The following is a 22,010-nucleotide window of genomic DNA, read 5'->3' as shown; positions in this document are numbered from 1 at the left end:
ATATGAGCGTTGGAAGTCACTATTCGTGATTGCCTTGTAATGGAGTTTAATTGCAGGGGGGCCGCACGGGAATAATGTGCGGCCTACCCTTTTTTGGGTACTTTGCCCATAACTTCTTCTTGGAATGTTTATTTAAGCTGAAATTTTACCCTTGGGGGTTTTCAACCATGCCGGATCTAGTGGCAGTGGTCCCACAATAATTTCATGCACCGAAAATATAGTTCTAGTTATAGGGTCTGTTACAGGGTGCGAGAGGCTGATTTTGCCAAGCTGCTTCTTAGTCAGCACTGCCTTAGACATGTTGGAACATGACGAAACTTAGCAGGAAACTTTTAAGAGTCTTTATGAAGATCTTGACCTGTTCTGGGGCTATTTTGAGACATTTGAAATTTCTGCTTATTTTGTTGGGCTTTATTGACCGACTTCTCCCTTTTATTCCACATCGAGGAACCATGGTGCCGCAAAATTTATTCAAAATAGAGAGAAGAGAGGAGGAAGAGATAATGCTCAGTGGTATGCACCACTGTGCAATACAGAGAGGAAGGAGAAAGAAAGAAATGTCACGCTCGGCAGTGTGTGCTGTCGTGCAGGACAAGAAGGGGAAGAGAAGAAAAGGTCACGATCGGCAGTACTCACTGCCTAGCCTGACAGAGGGAAGAGAGAAGAGAGAATGGGTCACACTCGACAACGTGTGCTGCCTTGCGAGACGGAAGAAAGGAAGAAAAGAGAGAAGGTTGTGTTTGGCAATGTTCACTACTGCACACGACAGATGAGAGAAAGAATAGAGAGAAGGTCGCTCTAGGTAATGCTCATTGCCGTGTACGATAGAGGAGAGAAAGCAAAGAGAGAAGGTCACACATCACAATACTCATTGTTGTGCACGACAGAAGAGAAAAAGGAAAGAGAGAGAAAGAACAGAAGTGAGAAAGAGTAAAGATGAAGTGAGAGAAATGAAAGATGGAGAGGAAGAAAAGAAAGAAGAGGAGAAAGAAATGAAGGAAGAAGAAAGAGAATAGGAAAGAAGGAGAAAGAGAAAGGAAAGAAGAAGAAAGAGAAAGGAAAAATGAGAAATGAGAGAGAAGGCTGCACTCAGCAGTGTGCACTGCCGTGCTAGACAAAAAAAAGAGAGGGAAGAAAGAGAGAGAAAGAAGAGAGAGAAGAAGATGAGAAAGAAAAAGGAAAGAGAAAGAGGAAAGTGGAAGATTGTGCTCGGCAGTGCACACTGCCGTGCGAGACATAGAAGAGAAAGAAGAAAGACAGAGGAAAGAAGAGAGAGACAAAGGAAAGAGGAAGATCGCTCTTGGATGTGTGTACTACCGTGAAAGACAAAGGAGAGAAAGGGAGATAGAAGAGAGAGCAAGAAGAAGATCGTGCTCGACAGTGTGTACTGTCGCGTGAGACAGAGAAGAGAAAGAAGAAAGAGAGAGAGAAAGAAGAGAGAGAAAGAATAGAGAGAAGGAGAGAGAAGGAGAGAGAAAGAAGATCGTGCTCGACAGTGTACACTATCGTGAAAAATAGAGAAGAGAAAGAAGAAAGAGATAAAAAGAAGAGAGAGAAAGAATAGAGAGAGAAGAGAGAGAAGAGAGAGATAGAGAGAGGAGAGGGAAAGAGAGAGGAGAGAAAGTTACCAAAGGGTACCCATCCAAATTTTCTCTCTCCTCTCTTTCTTCAAACCGTGACCCAAAACTCAAGTGAAAAGGAATTTTTTTTATTGATGGAAGAATGGTCCTTTACATGTAAGTGGTACGTTCTTATATCGAAGTGGCGCCCAAACATGGGTGGATGATTAATTTCTAATTGATGGAAATTACCAATTAAATGAATTAAAAATAATTAGAAAAATAGGGGAAAAATGATGATTTTGCCCCTTCACTAACAATCTGTGAAATTTAATGGCCATGCAATCTTCATGATCTTTCGGCATCCGTTCAGGGTCCTTCTGATCTTCATCCAGTCAAAAGATCATTGTTTTCTTGATCAACTCGGAATGACGATCGTTTTGATATCGTTTTTGAACCATGGATCAAACTCTCGAGCCATGATCATGATGCGGTAAAAACATAGAAAAATGTGATGTTTTAGATTTATGATTCAGTCCATTTATCAGTATTTTTTGTTAGTTTCTTCGCAGGAGCGTATCAAACATGTTGCCATGACTATTTTACAAAAAGAACGGCTCGATTTGGTGTCCGGATGGCCATTTTCCAAATTGGGAAAATTTAGCTGGAGTTTGGATTCCGATGGTTGGAATTGCAACAACTTCGGACTCATCATACTTTGAATCTAACCGTCCATCATGCGTGAGGTTTGGCTCAGACGAAGCCTCTGACCTTGTGCTCGTAATGGGTCAAGTTTGAGGTCAATTCAATGCACGAGCATCGTGATATGGCCATTTGATCGAGGAGATGCACTATTAGAAATTTCCTGCTACTTTTGGAAGTTTTCCGTCAAACTTATCTTTTCAATTTCTCTCGGCTCGGGCCGTGTTATCATGCGTGCCATATATCAAATCAACTGGGTCATCGAGATAAACGTGCTCCCAAAATTTAGGCTCGATCCAACCCGAGATGAGGAAGATACGGCCATGTGAAGTTTGCCCCGAAATTATGAATCACAGTTTCCATTAACAGAAACTGGTTCGCCGAGGGCATGCCATAATAGTGTACGACCTACCCATTTTAGGTAAGTTGGCCATAACTTGCTCCAAAAGCATCCAAACGAGCTGAAAATTGGTACCCAAGGGTTTTCGACCATTTTGAATCCAATGAAAATGGTCTGGAGACCATTTTAAGCCTCGATAATGGTATTTTAGTTCAAATCCCATTTTCAGTATGATAGTGGCAGGATTTCCCAAAACTGTTTTGTCGTATGCCCTACCTTAAACTTGTCAGATTGTGACAAAACTTGGAAGGTATTCTTAAGAGAACCTTAGGCACGTTATTGCATATTCTCGGGCCATTTTGAGACTGATGAAAGTTCCACTTCCAGATCAGGGCTTTTTGACCTAGGGCCTTTGTAGTCCACATGCATTTTGGTACCTATGGACCTAGGTCGTGAACTGCTCTCTCCTTATTTATAGCAAGGTTACAAGTGATGGAAAATGACCTCAAACTGCTTGCCCCGCCAAATGTTGTACTTCGAGAGAAGTGAGAAGTACAACATTCAGAAACAAAATTGGTCCTTCGACTTTAGTTTTCTTCCTGGCCACCGAATCACACGAACGTCAAAGGGATACTCGTGAAAAGCTGCTTCTCAGAGGGCTGACCAAGGCTCTCAGACAGCTGGGAGCCTTCCGGTTCCAGTCGTGGAGACTTTTGGGGATGATTTTAGAGTCTACACCCTATTGGACATATATGCTTTTAAAGTCTTCACCCTCATCAGACTTGATTATAACGTTGTTTGCTGCCACCAGGTTTGCTTTGAAAAATAGGGTACCTTTGTGCGCCCCATCTTGTCGAGCCCAGTCAGGGGTTTTGTTGGCTTGTCCCGAATGTCTGATCCGATCAAAGAGGGTTTTGATGAGGCGGCCTCAGTTGGCTTCACCCTGGTTCTTGTGGGCAAGTATTAACCAGTTTTGACAGTTTCTCGCCTGTGTGGAATCTAAAGGGATGATGTTAACGTCTACACCCTGTTGGACGTGTGGATGGCATTATTTTCAGCCTCATCAAGTTTGCTTGGCCTGGATTGGCAGTTTCTTACTTGTGAATGATCTTGTCCTGCTGACGAGAATTTTTTGAAATGCTGGCTTAAACGGCTTATGGTGGCAGACGCTGCATCAACCTGCTTATTGATCCGAGCAGCCTTTTGGGTTTTCACATGGACTAAGGGAAGTGGTGCCATAAAGACGGTTTTCACTAACTTCCTTTTTATTAGGCTCTTTTGCCCATGACCTGATGGCCATGTCTGCCTTCTTTCCATTTTTACTCATGATGCTCTTTCGGGTTTTCACCGTGCCTGGTTTTTATTTTACGGAACACTCTTAGTCATGGTTTCGTGACCATACCCATCCATCATTTTTACTCATAGCATTCCCTGTTTGGGTTTACACCATGCCTTTTTCTTTTTTTTCCTTTTTTCCTTTTTTTTTGGGGGCATGTTTAAGGTCATGCCTCCGGGACCTGAGCAAAGCAGTTTAATGTCATGCGACCAAGATGTTCACTATAGTTTAAAGTCGTACAACTAAACCATGATAGAGATGGATGACGGTCTATGGAGGCCACAGGGTGAGTATGGTGGTGATTTGACTTACTTGGGGGAGATGGCATGAAACTGTCTGTGAATGATGGATTGTGTTTACATGGAAGGTGAATATGGGGTGACCCACTAACTGTCGGTGAGTATGGATGATGGATTGGTTCACTGTGGTTTTGTGAGCATGGGTTCGACTCACTGGGGAATGTGGCGAGTTCATAAAGGGTAAGGGAGATGAACTTGCTGGGGAGGTAATGAAGGTAGTAAAAATATGTATGGAGGCATGTTTAAGGTCATGCCACCGGGACCTAGGCAAAGCAGTTTAACGTCATGCGATCAGGACGTGCACTATAGTTTAGGGTCATACAGCTGGACCATTGTGTAAAGCAATTTATCATCGTGCGACTAGGTCGTGCACTATAGTTCATGGTCATACAACTAGACCGTTGTGAGAAGCATTTTAACGTCATGTGGCCAGGATTATAGTTTAGGGTCACACAGCTAAACCGTTGTACGAAGCAGTTTAACGTCCTGCGGTCAAGACGTGCACTATAGTTTAGGGTCATACAGTTGGACCGTTGTGTGAAGCAGTTTAACGTCATGCGGCCAAGATGTGCACGATAGTTTAGGGTCATACAACTCGATCGTGATGAGCAGCCATGTATGCAGGTCGCTAAATGAGGGGTGGACTCACTGGGATATAGAAAATGAGCTTGTGGATGGTGATCTGACTCACTGGGGTAAAGTGGCCGACACCGGCAGTGGGTTCAGATGGTGAAGGTGGCTCAGTGAAGGATGGTAGGCGGAAATGAAGGATTAGGAAGTGGGTATGACTCCCTAGGGATAAAAGATCAGAGCATAAATATGACTCCAATGGGGATGGCCAGGTGATGATGGTTGAGCCTTGCTGACGCACACACAAACAGGCTGGTTAGGGAAGGCATGCGTGGAGCAACATACAAAAGGTATTGGCACAGAGGCAGAAGGGGTGCTCTCAATAGTGGAAAGTGCGCGCGTCAACTACTCATGAGGGTCAAGTGCACTTGATAACAAAATGCGTACAGTAGCAACTCCTGGCAGTTAGGTGCTCTTGTTAACAAAGTGCGCACGACAATGCATGCACAGCAGTCAGCACCCGGGTGTGCATGGAAATAGAGCGAGGGTGCTTGTATTCGAAAAGGGAACACCCTCGACAGCACTTGAAAAAGTGACGCGCTCGGCAACATGTGGCGAGAAAGCACGCTCAACATGCTCAGCAGAAACATTCGACAAGGAAACACACACGGCGGCAACATTTGCCAAGAAAATGTGCTGAACGACAATCATTAACGCTCTACGGCAACATTCGATGAGGGGCATGCTCGACAATAGCATTTTTTGGCTTGAGCCTAGGTACGTCCCAGCCCAGTCTATCGTCGTTTGACCTTCTAAACTTGCATGGCATTTTCATTTTGCGCGGGGCAGTTTTGAGAAGCCCCGTGTATAAAAAAGGGTAAACCCCATTTACTATTTTACCTTAAGGTAAAACTCTAAGGGTTCCTAACAATGGGAGAGGGTCTTTTCTAGTGCGGTCACTCCTGAGGGTGGTTCCGGCAAGAAGAGTTTCGACAAAGGAAGATTCCAAGGAAGAGATTTCATCAAGAGAGCCTCATAAAGGGAACCATTGCTGGTGTTTTGGGGAGGTGAGGGAGTTTCACGGTCAATCACAGGGGTTGTAGGTGAAGGTGAGTACTTGTCCGAGAGATTTTCGGTTGGTTTTGTGAGGGAAGAGGTTTCGATGAAAAGTCTTGCGAAGATTCTTCAGTGGACCGTTGGTGGTTTCTGGCAACAGGGAAGCAACAAGGAAGCACCAGGAAGAAGGAGGGAGGGCTCGACAGTGAGCCATGAGGTTTTCGGTGTCTGCATAGGTGGTTCCGACAAGGGAAGTTGGACAGTTGCGCGCAGTCGAAGAGTCGTCATCTACACACATGGGCAAGGACACACGTCATGACGTGGTAGGGTCATGCAGTTCGATAGGCAACACGCATGGTATTAGAGGCCACACATGTGACAGAAACAGGTGTGCAGCGTGACGTGCTCGGCAGGCCAACGTGCTCGGCAATCTGTGTGACACGCTCGGTAGCGAGTTGTGCATGGCAGAGATTTGTGCAGGGCAGAGTGTTGTGCTCGTCAGTGCGATACACTCAGCTATGAAGGACACTCGCGGCAAAGAGTTGTGCACGGCAGAGTATTGTGCACAGCAGAGTGTTGTGCTCGACAATGCGGTGTGCTAGGCTGTGAAGGACGCTTGCGGCAGAGAGTTGGGCGTGACGGAGTATTGTGCACGGCAGAGCGTTGTTCTCGACAGTGCGGTGCGCTTGGCTGTGAAGGACACGCACAACATAGAGTTGCCCATGGCAGAGTATTATGTACGGCAGAGCACTGTTCTCAGCAAAGCGGTGCGCTCGGCTGCAAGGGGCACGCATAGCAGCGAGCGTTCCCAAGGTTGAAACATGCGTGGTAGGCAAAGCTTTTCAAAAGGGCAAGTGTATGCACCTAATGGTCGAGCTTTCAGACGACCGAGGTTTTGCCAATATTTCGGAAGTGAAAAATCTTCCAAGAGTGGGGGAGCTAGGGACCAGTGATTTTACTGGTGAAAGTTTGGTCAGAGGGAACCACATCTAGCTCACAAAGCCTTCTTGTAGACCGAAGTGGCCCCTGAGTGTCACTTTCATTAGTGGACAAGTACGCTTTGAAGCTCGAGAAAATAATGATGGCACAGTTTCACTTGAAGAGGGTTTTGCAGTCTTTCACTGCCTTCATAGGGAAATAGCTTTTGGCGAGAACCTGCCTACCCTCGGGAAGAGGATGGTCAAAACAAGGGGGATGATATGGTCCCCTACTAAACTCCGAATGCAAGGGGAGCACCAATGTTTGAGAGGGTACTCTTCCTGGACCCTCAATGTGTTGCACTTGTATGCAGACAAACTTGAGCACACTTCTTCAATGCTCAGTAAGATATTTCGACCGCTGCTCAAACACCATCAAGGTACTGTTGGAAACATGGAGTCACGTTAGCAATACGTGGCTCTTTGGTCATGGCGAGGCATGAATCTCTCTGCTAGATCTTAACTTTACTGGTGGGCTATCATTGATGGGAGCAATGTATGATGAGTTCGTGCCTCAGAACTCAGTCATCGTTGGCGACGCACCTTTGGGGACCGAGACGCCTCCAGCTAGGCTTAAGGAGATTTTCGAGATCTACAAACTCCTCAACTCCTAGTCTACCTGCGGTCGTGTAACCTTCACCCAGTGGGTAAGATTCTTCTATGGAGAACACGCTGATGCGGTCAAATTCAACTGCTACTTGGGGGGAAAGGGGAAGGTTGTTAGAGAATAAACACCTCTGGTTTATAGATGCCAGTCCAGGGGTGACGAAATTTTTCTGGTCGCTTACCTGGCCTTGTTTCTCTGCAAGTTTGCTCTTCCTGGTGGAGCAGACATAATTCGTCCAAGTACACTTTACATAGCCTGTGACATGGCAAGGGGGTGCCAATATGCCCTTGCACAACTAGTCCTGTGCAGCATCTATTATGGGCTAGGAGCTGTGTCAAGGGGGAAACATTATAAAGGGAAGGAAGGCGGTTATGGACTGGTGGGAGGTGAGGCTTTCCTTGGGGACTTCAAGATGCCTTTCTCGATACATTATGTGTTCGAGTGACTGGCAGCCTACTTTCCCAGCACATATATCAGAAATCTATCTTTGAAAGAGCGAATGTGTCCTCATCTGATGAAGATTGCTGGGCAAAGAGTCGTTTTTCATACCCCTGGGCATGCTCAAAGTTTGTTCAGGAATGAGTCCTCTAGCATGCGTCGAGTCCCTTTTCTAATGGGGGGCTTCACTGACCGTTTTTTTGTGGATGAGCTTGGCAAGGAGCTAGATGGTGCCCCCATAGCATCCGAGAACTCATGTATATTCTGAGTGTCAGAGGAGGGGTCTTGGCCTATCGGACCCCTTACAGTTCAAAACTCAAAGGGTATTATCCCCACCGCTTTGCTTGATAGCATGGGCTTGATTAAGGTTGTCCCTTCCCTATCTTGTTCGAGAAACATTACGACAAGGTAAATGCTGGGAAGACAGAGGGACTGGGAACCCTTCGTGAATCATGGAAGGCAATCCATGTTCGTACTGCTTGGTCAACTTGCTTGGAGATCACCGAGGTAAACAACTTTGTCGTACCTCTCTTTGACAGAGTAGTCCGAGCAACAGAGGCACATGAGCGTTGGTGGAGGATCACCAACCATGGATATTGGGAAGTTGACCACCCTTGGAAAGGAGAGAACAACAATTGGCGCCATGAGACCAAACAAGGGAAGAACTTCAGGGCCCCTCCTTTTGGTCATATTCTTAAACTGGAGTACCCCCGGAACTGGAAATCTCTTGGGGTGCCTCGGGAGATAGCAGTGGATGATTCATCACCGCAGGTGCTCACTTTAAATGAGCAGGAACACTTTTTGAAAATCTTAGTTCCTTTTCTTGGTGGAAAGAAGGTCGTAAGGTTTCCGGCCATGAAGGGCGTCCGATGCAGGATCTGAATGCCTTGATGGAAGTGGTCCACACAATGCCCCTGCTGCTGGTTCTTCTCGTGGCGAAGGTTCAGGGAAAACTGTCCCTTCTTAAAGAGGGAAGAGGAAGAGAAAATGCCATGTTAGTGCCAGGCTATCTGTTGTACTTGAGCCAGCAGTTAGCTCTCCATCCCCTACTACTTCAGAGACTGAGGATGAAGATGTTAGAGTCTCAGAGCCTATCGTCATTCCCTCAAATCGGGAGATGACCCCTGACCTTGAGGTGGCATCATCAACCTAAGAGGTGGGTGATGTGATGGTCAAGCCAGTGCATGAGTCAAGTCTGACTCCATCCTCCTCAAGGAGAATGAGTTCAGATTCGGATCCATGCCCCTGGGAGAGCACCCCATCATATTGGGGGAGGCAAGCGAAGCTGCAAGTGAGGCTACTGATGGCGATTACTGTTCAAGGAGAAGAGCTCAGAGTTAATGAGGCATCTGAGCCGCATGAGGCAATTGCAGGTAGTGAGGTTCCTAGCTCAATTGGAGAAGAGGAACCTGTCCTCATTGAGCAACTTGAAGAGATTGTTCCTGACAACAGGGATGAGGACGTAGGCGATGAAGGCCTTAATGCTTCTGAAGGAGAGGGACCTGATGAGACATCAGAACAACCAGTGGCAGTTGCTCTTGATGGTATGGCTGGGGTAGTGAGAGATGAAGGTCCTAGCATTGCTCCAGGAGAGGAGGCAGACCCCGGTGAGCAACTTGAGGCAATTATTCCTAATGAAAGCCCCAACATTTCTCAAAGAGAGGAGCTTGGTACTGATGGGAGGCTTGAACATCTTGAGGCAGCTGCTTCTAATGAGGCGTTAGAGGCCCCAGTACTTGGGCCATCAGAAGTCGAGGCTCGATTGGAGCTTGAAGAATCTAGCAACTAGGGTTTTGAAGTGCTCCCTTGGAGGTGGTCATAGCTATGCCCAATGTCCCTTCTACTTCAACTTCTGCAACCGAGGCCACCTCAGTCATGGTGACCCCACTTTCTAGGTTAACCCCGTCCACACCTACTTTCAGTGGGGTGTCTGGCATGATTCAGGATATGCTCCGTGCAGGACTTCAACGATTAAAGGAGCAGCCCTTTGTTGAGCTGGGGGAGGCACTGACTAAGCTCACAGAGTTTCCCTTGCGAAAAATGTTCTGGGAACGCAAAGGAAGTCCTCTCTTATTTTGATGTTACCCTAAATGAGTTGGAGGGCTGGAGATTAGAGAGGTTGCAACAGGAGACAACTGTGGAGGAGCTGGAGCATACTCAGTTAACTTCTCTGGAAGCTTCTCTTGTGTGCAGTCACGAACTAATAGAGGACTATTCGTGAAAAAGAGATGTTGTGGTCTCTCGGAGATCTAATCTCAAAGGGAAGGATATCGTGCGCTTTAATAGGATGACCGCTATTAAGGCGGAGATACATAAGTTGAGGGAAGAGTTCGTGGGGCTGGAGAAGGAAACAGAACTCTGGGAGGCAGAGGATGAGACCCTCGCCAATGAAGTGTCAAAGCTCGAGAATTCCTTGGAGACAGAGATCGCTTCCTTGGAGCACAAGCCTCAAATGACGACGGAGTTCAATAGACGCATTCAAGGCACCAAAGTGGCTTTAGAAAGGTCCCAGGAGAAGATCAATGATATTATTGATCGATTTTGAAAGTGGCCTTATTTTGTCTTTCTCTTCTTGCTTCTTTTTTTATACAGATAGTTGTACAAAAATCTTGATTACATGAATGAAACGCCTCTCTTTTGTCATTTTCTTGTGTTATTTATGGCTTGTATCTCTTCATTTTTCATTACTATTTTCCAAGACACTATATGACAGTAAGGAGCCCTTCGTCAGATTTTCTCACGAAGCCCTTTCGGGTTTTCATCATGCTCATTTTATTTAACGAATTTTGCCCACGATAGCTGGTGGTGCTACCATGCGCCGTCATTTTTGTTTCTTTTCTTTTTCTCTTGACGCTTTTTCCCATGGTTCCCTTTCAAATTTTCGCCATGTCCGTCTTTTGACATTTTTGGCCATGGTGCCCCTTTTCGGGTCTTCACCATGTCCGTCTTTTCAAGAAGAGAGATGAGAAGAGGTAGAGTAACCGAGCCCTTGTCTTGGGGTGTGGCAAGCAGCTGTGGCCTCAATGACTAAGAACAAAGCAACGATTCTCTTTTCATCTCTTAGCCCTTGATTAGTCAGAGGCTCATAGTTCATCGTCCTCATGATGTGATGAGCTTGCTGACTATAGCGACTCCATTCAGGGTAGGTTTTGGGCTCCGGATGGGATGAGTTCTTCGAGGTCTCCTGTCCATCATGGCTTTTTGATTTGGGCATGAATCCCTCGAGGTGTTTTGAAGTGGTCCATATTGAAGGGGCTTCTTCTACTTTGGCCTTTCCTTTGCGCAAGGATTCTAATTGGTCTTGAAGATTTTGCAGCTCTTTTTTTAGCTCAGCAAGAGTTATTTGACTTTGATGGTTGACCGAGCAATTCTCATTTGGCTTCTCTGGCGCCAAGGTATCAGGGATGCATAAGACTCTTAGAGGGTCGGGGCTGATCCTTGGGCCATATGCGGGATATCTTCCAAGATGCTAAAGACCTTGAGATCTGGCTAGCGTAGCGCTTCTACCTCAAGGAGTGCAATTGGGATGTCTAAGACCTTTTGCTGTTCTAGTGTGTAAGTGACCCTTGGGGACAAAGGTTCCATTCCCATGGCTTCTTTGGAGTCATCCATAATCACTAGATTAGAAGAGGAGGGAAGAGACTCATCTTCAGGGAGGGGATATGGAGTATTGATGTTGATAGAAGTTAGAGGGAGGATTTTACCATTCTTCTCATCTTCTTTGAACATATCCAGAAGCCCTCATCCTATATCCTCAGCATCCTCATGGGGAGATAATTCAGCTCTTCTTATATGTCTTCTTTCATCATTCCTGAACTCTTTAGGTGGTATCGAGTCTCTAAAGTAATACTTTGCATCGGCATAATGTGTCTCAGTGATGGGGAATGGTCTCTTGTCAGCATCGACCGTGTATTGTCTCCCATCCCAGCTGTACTTAAAGCATTGATGAAGGTTGGATGGAACCACGCCTTGACCATGCATGCAAGGACGTCTCAGCAGGATGTTGTAGGAGGTGTCGGTGTCGATTACATGAAACTGGACGTAATCGTTTAATTCACCGATCTTGAGCCGAAGACAGACAGTGCCAGCTAGTTTCTCACCCGACTGGTTGAACCCCAGTACTATGATGTTCGTGGGTGTGAGATCGAGTGAGAATCCTTCTTGGGATGAGATTGACTGCTGATCCCCCATCTATCATAATTTGATTGATGGGACACGCGTGTAACTCACCGGTTACGAAGAGAGGCCGGTTATGAAATTTTCCTCCCAACTACAGGTCATCCTCCAAGAAAGTGAAGGCCATACAATTATTTAGAATTGCGGGGTCTACATCGATGGGTTCCACTTCCGTCTCATACACCGCAGGACAGGATAGAGCTTGATCAAGGGCCACACGATAACATCTTGAAAGCATAAGGACGTAATAGACGCTGAGAAGAGCAGGGAGCTTTCTCAAGTGTCCAACCATGTCGTACTTGACTTTATAATCATCAACCTTTTGTGCTCCTGGTCTCACCACAGGTTTGGGTGGTGTGGAGGGTTGTAAGTTAGGCTTGGATGGTCCAGGTTGGTTTTGGGGCACCAACTGTTTTTACTGTACAACCGGCATGGTTTGAAGGGGGTTGTGAGGACTGGGTAGGTAAAGGTTGTGCCACCGGACTTGGTATCGACTGGCCAGGTCGTGGAGCCAAGTCTGGTGTGAATTGGTTAAATTGGGTGATAGGGGTAAGTGTTGGTAAAATGGAGATGGATGGAGGAATTAGGGTTTGGAATCAATGGTGATCCTAGGAACCTAAGAAGTGGTGGATTGGTTGATGTGTTAGCATATAGGATGAGTGGCGGACTAGGGTACTTCAAAAGCATCGGCTTCTGTAAAAGTGGTTGTAATTTCTTACCTGACTGAGACTGATCGGGTCAGTGTTGGTCACTGCTTCACAGATCTGCACCATGTGGCACTCTTCGTGAGAATAGAAGCTCTGCTTGCTTGATTCTCTCATCCTTTTCTCGAAGTCAGGCTTGAGGGGCCATTGAGGTTTCTTGGCTTTGCAATTCTTGTGTCGCTTGGGAAGCTTCGATAGTGGGAGAAGGATTTACATTGGCTCTAGACGCCAAAGCATCAGCGACTGATAGGAAGCCAGCTGCTTGGGCCACCGTCTTTTTCAGCTGCCTTTGATGTTGTCTGCTGGTGTTGCAACTTTTCAGCACTTTGTCAAGAGCCTCAAAGTCTGGGCATTCACATGTTGAACCTGTAGAAGATGTGTTAGCAAAAGAAGAAGAAGGGTTACAAGAGTCGGGGATAGAAGAAGGGGGAGATTTTTTAAGGTCATCACTCAGATTGGACCGATCTGGGTAGCTTTTAGCATTGTCACCAGAATTGGACGTGTGCAGGGAATATGTTAGGTCTTCACCCTATGTGGATCGCTGAGGGCTGCTTTTAATGTCATCACCCTTATCGGACGTATTGGGAGCCTGAGTAGAGGAAGACTCAAGAATGTCTTCTTGACTGGATTGCGGGTTTAGATTAGCACAGAGGACCGGCTTAGGGAAGAAGTCATGTAGGGTTGGCAACGGAGGAAGGGGCTTGAGGAACTTGACCTCAGTCTGGGGTTGAGGGACTTTCTTCTTTCTGCGAGAGGCTCTTGGTGCTCATCTACTTTGACCGTTTTGGGGAATGGCCGTAGGCGGACCAAGTTCACGAGGCTTAAGGGCCGGCCTTGCTCAGCAAATAGCCTCCCTCTTCATGGATTTCATCCTACTTCGTCCCCAATAGACTTACCATGGCTGGAAAGTCGAGAGTTCGTCAGAGTCAGAAGGTGTGGGCAGCGTGTCATAACAGGGGATTTGTGTCTGGGCAACCTCCTATGTTGATAGATCGGTGGGTTGAGCATGATCCTCTAAGATAGAGAGGATGGAACGTCGTGCTCGTACTTTCTCTGTCATTATAGCTTGAAAGCCAAAGCATCCTCCTAAGTCATGACCTCGGATCTCAGAGGTTTTCAGTCCCTCGAGCAAGGTGCCTAGGCTGTCTAGGCGGCTTTGGTGTGATGACGCCGAATTGGAGCATCATGCAAAATAGCACTTGAAGACGATCTGGTGGTAGTTCATCAAGCCCATATACTTGTCCGTCTTCTTCTTGAACTGTCACTACGTGAGACGCTTCAACTGCCCCGAATGCCTTCTTGAGGCTTCGAGCTGTATCTGCCCCTTTTGACTTAAAGCCTCAATATGATCCTTGAGGGAGACGCAATTCTGAATAGGATGTCCCAACATTCTATGATATGCACAATACCTCTTGTGGGTGGCAAAGTCAGCATCTTCTGGACTTTTCACTTCAATTAGGGTGATCATCTATTGTTCGATCAACATTTGGAGTAAAGTCGTGACCCCCTCTGAACGAAGCTATAGACTTTCTTTTTCTGCTCCTCCCAGTAATCCTTTCCATAGAGATTTCGTGGTGGAAGCACCTTATTGTAGGACTAGGACTTCGGTTGGCTTACCTGAGGTGTCCCTTGAGCATTTAGAGGACTCACCCCCTTAGAGACATCCGGAGTTTGAGGCGCGGCTTTCTTGGGGTCTGATATAGTGACAACAGCACTGATCACTCCTTTCTGTTGATTGCCCCGATAATTGTTGTGACTATTATTTGAACTTCGATTGTTTTCCCCACATGATGCTGGGTTTTGAAGCTTGCCATGATGCTTAAGGAGACTCTCTATTCGAACTGCTTAGAAGATTAGATCTGATATAGAGATCAAGTTTGATGCTTCAACATGCAGGGAGATTTTTGACCACATGTTGCGCACATATGTTTAGACTGCATCAATTTCCGGCATATGGGTAGCTTGATATGCAGCTAGATCTTTCCATCTTACTATGAACTGATCGACTGGCTAATCTGGGTTATTGGTCAATGTGAGAAGTTCGATAGTCTGGACTTCTCTTTCAACCTCATAGAAACGCCTGTAAAACAATTGCTCCATTTCTTCCCAAGTTTGCACTGAGTTCGATGAAAGTTTAGCATACCATTTGAATGCTGACCCGTCAAGGGTTTCAACAAACTGATGGAGAAGAAGTCTCCCATCAGCTGTTGTCTCTTGACACGTCGAATAGAAGTGGGCGACATACTGGTGAGGCGAACTTTTGCCATTGAAGAGAGGGAGTTTCCCCTTCTGATAATTAGGGGGAAACAGGAGTTGGTCGATATAAGATGGGTAGGGCTTCTGATAAAGGGCTATAGCTTGTACACCCGGAATCTGCCTTCCTCGCAAACTATGGGTGACAATGCATCAATGTCGGTTTGAGAGACTTGTGGAGAGGAGGAATGGTCATGGGCAGGAGATGACTGCCTCAGAACCGGGTTTGCTGGATGAGGAAAATTGGCTTCCTAGTGAGATGAGTTCCTTGGAGGTTAGGTACTTTCTATCGGGTCGATCTTCTCCATCATCTTACAAATCATGTCCTCGAACCGATTCATGAGGTCTTCTTGATCATCATTGGGCTCGTTAATGACCATCATGCTAACAATTTATTTCGAGAGATTGATCTCATGCACGGTTGGGGTCAGGCGCATACGCCAGACTAGGTGTGGCAAGTCGGTTAGTAAGGGTTCAACATGCCTCGACTGAGCTTGAGCCTTGTATGCTGACCTGGTCAGGACTGGTTTGGGACGGTCTTGGGACCGCAGGGGTTGCACGATTGGGTCGTCTCCTACAATGTTGACAACCATGCAGGATCTTTCTATCTTAGGCTCTGTCGCAGGTTGTAGTGGATAAAAGGGGTTCCCGGCCAAGGGATCAGCAGGCTTGCTTGCCCCATGTGTCTTGCCTTCTTCTCTTGAGACTATTCACAGGTCTTGGTCATGTTTCGTTCTCAAGCTCTGGTGTACTTCTCTCCAGAACGGAGACTTGAACCTTGATTGTGAAAGGCTTGCTTTCTTCAAACATGATCGAGCCATCTCCATGAGGTGCGACAAAGAATGCAGGCCAGAGATAGGAGTAAGCTCGGACTTCGATCTAGGTATGGGGAGAAACGAAGAGTAAAACTTCATCTCCTAAGGTAACCTTGCCCGGAGCCCTTTTGTGGGCACCAAAGATAGGGCCCATCTGAAGAGGGCACCTTAAGATGGTACTCTTAGGGAAGGCCTTTGAGTACCAGGTCTTGAGCAATTCATCGGGAGGAGAAGGGATGAATGGGGGAGGAGACACATTACAGTGACCTTTCAGCTAAGAGCTTGGAGTTGTTCAAGGGGTTGGCATGTGTGTGCCACTTACAAAGGGGTTCTAAGTGACTTGAGGGTCAACCTGGGCTCAAGCAATGGTCGGGCCTTAGGAGGTAGAGGCCGATGATTGCGAGCATGTGTTTGTGAGGGAGTGGCTTTGTGATCCTCCCTCACAGAGTGAGCAGCCATGTGCTGGGAGGGATGGCGAGGCGTTCGTCTGTCTTGTACTCGACTAAGCGCAATCAGAGGGCTGCCCCAAGTAGTGTGATATGTATGCATTAGGTATACAGGGCCAGGTCCAAGAAGACCTGAGCCCAAACAGTGGTTCAGGGCAGCCTGAGGGTTACCATGAAGTGTAGCTCGAGTGGACGGACCACAAGCCTTGATGCGTGTGTGGGAGGTGGCAACCTTAGAAACTCCTCCTCCATGTGTCGATGTCAAGACCCTGCCCCTTGACCCCTACCGTACCCAACCGGAGGGCGACAAAGTGCGCAATCGCTACTGGAGGTCGCGTACGTCACTCAGGTGGGAGTGGCATCAACACGTGTGATAATTGAGAATTCAAAGCAACCACGAGAAAAAGCACAACCTCCCACAAGAAACAACAACAAAGGCTAGATAAATTAAAACCATTCATATCCATATGCATTCTCCAAAAATTACAACTACAATATCCGGAATATTACAATTCATCTAAGGCACCAAAGCCTATTAAAAAAATTGTAAAGCTTCACAAACAGCACAGTATCGCCGACGACCAGCTGACACCTACAAAAAAATGAGGAGATCTTCTAGTCTAGCACGAGCCTTCAGTCCACCAAACACGATCACCTCCCGCGTGTCTTCGACCTGTAGCCGCTAATCTACAAGGGTGGAAGCAAAGGAATGAGCTAAAAAGCCCAGTAAGTAGATCACATTATCATGCTTCCCTGCCTATGAATATTATCACACATCACAAACCAACATTCTAAGCCAGGCTCATAAAATAGGAGTTATGCATCACAATTATGTCACAATTATAGGATGATACTTTTCATGGTAGAACATAAGATGTAAGATATCATATACATAAGCAATCTATCAGATTTCAACAGATCCATACAAACAAGAGAGCATAACTAAATCAACAGACACAACCCACTCTCTAGCCCTATTCATCAGGTCAAACACATATCTCAGATCAGTGACATAACTCACGTAATCATATATCTCAGGTCAATCTCACATCTCAAGTAATCACATAACAGTCATGATATCATAATATTCAACTAAAAATGCCACTGCACAATACCCATATAGATCTGAGGGAGGGGGCGTGACAATCCCAAATATTCACAATCACATCCTAACTTCTGTCCTATCATGGGGAGTTAAGGACAGATCTTAACTACCAGCACTATCATTCACACAGTAGGTGCCCATTGACGTAACACATAAGCAGCACGGTACCATCATTCATATAGTAGGTATCCATTCATATAGCGCATAAGTTGCATGGTACTATCATTCACATAGTATGTATCCATTCATGTAACACATAAGCAGTAAGGTACCATCATTCACACAATAGGTACCCATTCACATAACACATAAGCAACACGGTACCATCATTCACACAGTAGGTACCCATTCACATAATACAGAAGCAGCACGATACTATCATTCACACAGTAGGTACCCATTCAGAGACCACATAAGCTGCACGGTACCATCACTCACACAGTAGGTACCCATTCATAAAACAGATAAGCAGCACGGTACCATCATTCACACAGTAGGTACCCATTCACATAACACATAAGCTGCACGGTACCATCATTCACACAGTAGGTACCCATTCACATAACAAATAAACATAATGGTACCATCATTCATACAGTAGATACCCATTCACATAGCACATAAGCTACACAGTACCATCATTCACACAATAAGTATCCATTCACATAACAAATAAGCAGCACGGTACCATCATTTACATAACACATAAGCTGCACGGTACCATCATTCACACAGTAAGTATCCATTCACATAACACATAAGCAGCACAGTACCATCATTCATACAGTAGGTACTCATTTACATAAGCAGCACGGTACCATCATTCACACAGTAGGTGCCCATTCACATAACAAATAAGCAGCATGGTACCATTATTCACACAGTAGGTACCCATTCACATAACACATTAATTGCACGATACCATCATTCACACGTAGGTACCCATTCACATAACACATAGCACCTAGCACTTGTCACATAGCACTTATCTTGGAATCATGTACACAGATAACTGAGCATGTCTCAAGGGCATGCACACATGTCACTGAGCATGTATCAAAATTATACACACACATCACTGAGTGTGTCAGAAAATCGTGAATTCATATCACAGCAGGGCATACATCATAATCATGCTTCCATATCATAACGGAGCATAACTCATTATCATGCATTCATATCATAATAGGCAATGTCATACTACGTGCATTCATATCCTAATAGGGCATGTCATACTACGTGCATTCATATCATAATAGGGTATATCATGCACTCATTTCTCATTAGCAACACTTTTCAGGCTTGTATAAAACATCAGTAATTCATACATGAAACCATACCCCCATGCCCATTGACTCAAACGACATCATCATACAATTTTTTGGTTTTTTAACAGTGCGCACAGTCCACTTCTAAAGATTTATTGGGAGATTAAAAATCCATTTGGACCTAAGATTACTTTTATGACAAACTTGGCTCATAAAAACACAAATTTCATGAAGGGGGAAACCCCAAAATTTGGATTAAAGCTCATCAAACTGGTTCGTGTTCTTTGGATAAAGTTCATATCTTTGCAGCAGAAAACATAGTGTGACATACTCATAAAAATTGGGCATAATTTTCAAAATACATTGAATTTTAATATAAACTATTTTTAAAATAGACTCATAAATCTTTCATTTAGATGTGATTTGAGCTCCTTCTAATATATTTTGGTCTGTGAAAAGCCCCACAAAACAATATGTAAAATCTCTGGAATTCCATTTCACAGTTTTGGCATACTTCAAAAAATGACTAATAACATCCAAACTAAAATAGATATTAAAACAATTTATTTTCCATCTTAAAATAGATTCACAGAGGTTCTTTCCCACCTAATTTCATAACCATCACAGATATGTTTAATACTCTACTTATCACACAAATAAGAGTCACAATTCTGTAAAATACATAGCACATTCTAACCATTTCTCAATGTCATACATTCGCACACATATTTACCATCACATACATTCGCACACATATTTACCATCACATCCATATTCATGCTTGGACTTCACACTTTGATGGTCTAAATAGCATGCATCAAACAAAAGTAGGAAAACATAGAAGCTAGATCTACTTACCTACTACAAATAAAACTCCAAAGTCTTCCTCCAACTTCACCTTCACTCCCCAGCTTCAATAGCTATGGTCCAAGCTTAAGGGACAAGGCTTGGAGAGGTCAAATGACAAAGGAAGGAGGGGTGAACGTGTGTAAGACCTAAAAACCCCATTTCATGTGTGGTGGGGTGTATAAATAATCAAATATGGTGGCAGCTTGATAAAGACAAGTGGTGGTAGCAAGTAATAAGTGGCATCACACAAATAACAAGTGGAATGAGGGAGGAGAGAGAGAGAAGGGCAAGCATGGGGGACAATCATCATTGTGGGTACAGCAAGCCCTTGGCACTTGGTACATAAGTATGGAGAGAGAGAAAAGCATGAGAGAGAAGAAACTCCCTAGACTACTATAGACCACCCCCGCACAGCCACGCGCTCATCAATCGCACAACGATACTCCCGTGTGCGCGTGGTGATTCTCCCTCGCAGCCATAACACTCTGACACTCACGGCGATACCCCAAATCACGCGCGGCATTCTTCCTCCACGCGCATGGTGTTTCTCCTCGACGCTTCCCAGGCTTCACCGCTCTCTCTTCAAGTCTCAAACAGTTCTACCTCACGTCGATGCTCCAGTTGGCGTGGGTCCACCCCGGGGGGCGTTGGCCCACCCTGCACGTCACTAGCCTCCCGGTCGTATGGCAAAACTCCCTTCTTCTTCGCGCGACGTTAACCTTATGCACACGGTGTCAGCCTTCTTTCTTAGCGTCGGGCGTGAGCTTCCTTCTCTCTACTGCCGTGAGTGTTCTAGTCCAGAAAATTGGTATCCTTACATCATCCCCCCCTTAAAAAGGATTTTGTCCTCAAAATCATACTTAGAAAACCAACAATTGGGGGAGGGAACACATTCACTATTGTCTCAAACACCCGTCCGAGGTCTCATTCCCAGCATCACATAGTCTGTACTTCATATTCACACAGTGTTATGCACTAACCATTCAATACCTTAGCAATTCAGACATTTCATCAATCCATTTAACCATCACTAACAAGTTGGCACACACACAATCATAGTTCAAGCCATTCAACTCTAAGCAATCTCATCAATTCAGCCACTACCAACTAACAATCAATATCAGTCTGTAATTAGGTCCAACAATACTCACAAAGTGGCACCTTATCAATATCAATTATGCGATGCACTCAAGGCACGCACCACAGAAAGACAAAGTCACAACACTAGGCCATGCAATACACTCAAAACATACATCATTCTACAATCAATCACATAGTCGGGCCCTACAATACTCTCAAAGTAAGCACCAAACAAATCACAAATCCAGGCCTTGCAATACGCTCAAAGCAAGCACCTCGATGTTATCAATCGTACAGTCAGAACCTATAATACGCTCAAAGTAAGCACCCTAATAAATCACAAAGCTAGGCCCTGCAATACGCTCAAAGCAGGCACCTCGCTACAATCAATCACATAGTTAGGCCCTACAATACGCTCAAAGTAGGCACCTAACAAATAACAAAGCCAGACCCTGCAATACGTTCAAAGCAGGCACTTCACTATAATCAATCACATAGTCAAGCCCTACAATACTCTCAAAGTAGGCAACCTATCAGTATTAACCATAATAGTTGGGTCCTACAATACGCTCAAAGTAGGCACCACGGTACAATCACAATATCAAGTCCTGCAACACGCTCAAAGCATGCACCCCACCAGCATCAGTCATGGTCATGCGATACGCTCAAAGCATGCACCACAGAATCACAAAGTCGAGCCCTACAATAGCTCAAAGTAGGCACCATGGTACAATGACAATATCAGGTCTTGCAATACGCTCAAAGCAAGTACCCTACAAGCATCAGTCATGGTCATGCGATATGCTCAAAGCATGCACCACATAATCACAAAGTCGGGCCCTACAATAGCTCAAAGTAGGCACCATGGTACAATGACAATATCAGGTCCTACAATACGCTCAAAGAAGGTACTCTACAAGCATCAGTCATGGTCATGCGATATGCTCAAATCATGCACCACAGAATCACAAAGCCAGGCCCTACAATACGCTCAAAGTAGGCACCACGGTACAATCACAATATCAGGTCCTCCAATACGCTCAAACCAGACACCTAACAAATCACAAGGTCAAGCCCTACAATACGCTCAAAGTAGGCACCTAACAAATGACAAAGTCAGGCCCTACAATACGCTCAAAGTAAGCATCTAAAAAATCACAAAGTCAGGCCCTGCAATACCCTCAAAGCATGCACCTAACAAATCACAAAGTCAGGCCCTACAATACGCTCAAAGCAGGCACCTACAAGCATCAGTCGTGGTCATGCGATACGCTCAAAGCATGCACCACAGAATCGTAAAGTCGATCCTTAAAATACACTCAAAGTAGGCACCACGGTACAATCACAATATTAGGTCTTGCAATACGCTCAAAGCAGGCACCTAACAAATCTCAAGGTCAGGCCCTATAATATGCTCAAAGTAAGCACCT

The sequence above is a fragment of the Amborella trichopoda genome, chromosome 11 (assembly GCF_054954075.1).
Source record: "Amborella trichopoda isolate Santa Cruz 75 chromosome 11, AtrichopodaSantaCruz75HAP2 v2.0, whole genome shotgun sequence".
NCBI classification, from domain to species: Eukaryota; Viridiplantae; Streptophyta; class Magnoliopsida; order Amborellales; family Amborellaceae; genus Amborella; species Amborella trichopoda.
This window is presented reverse-complemented; position numbering follows the sequence as displayed.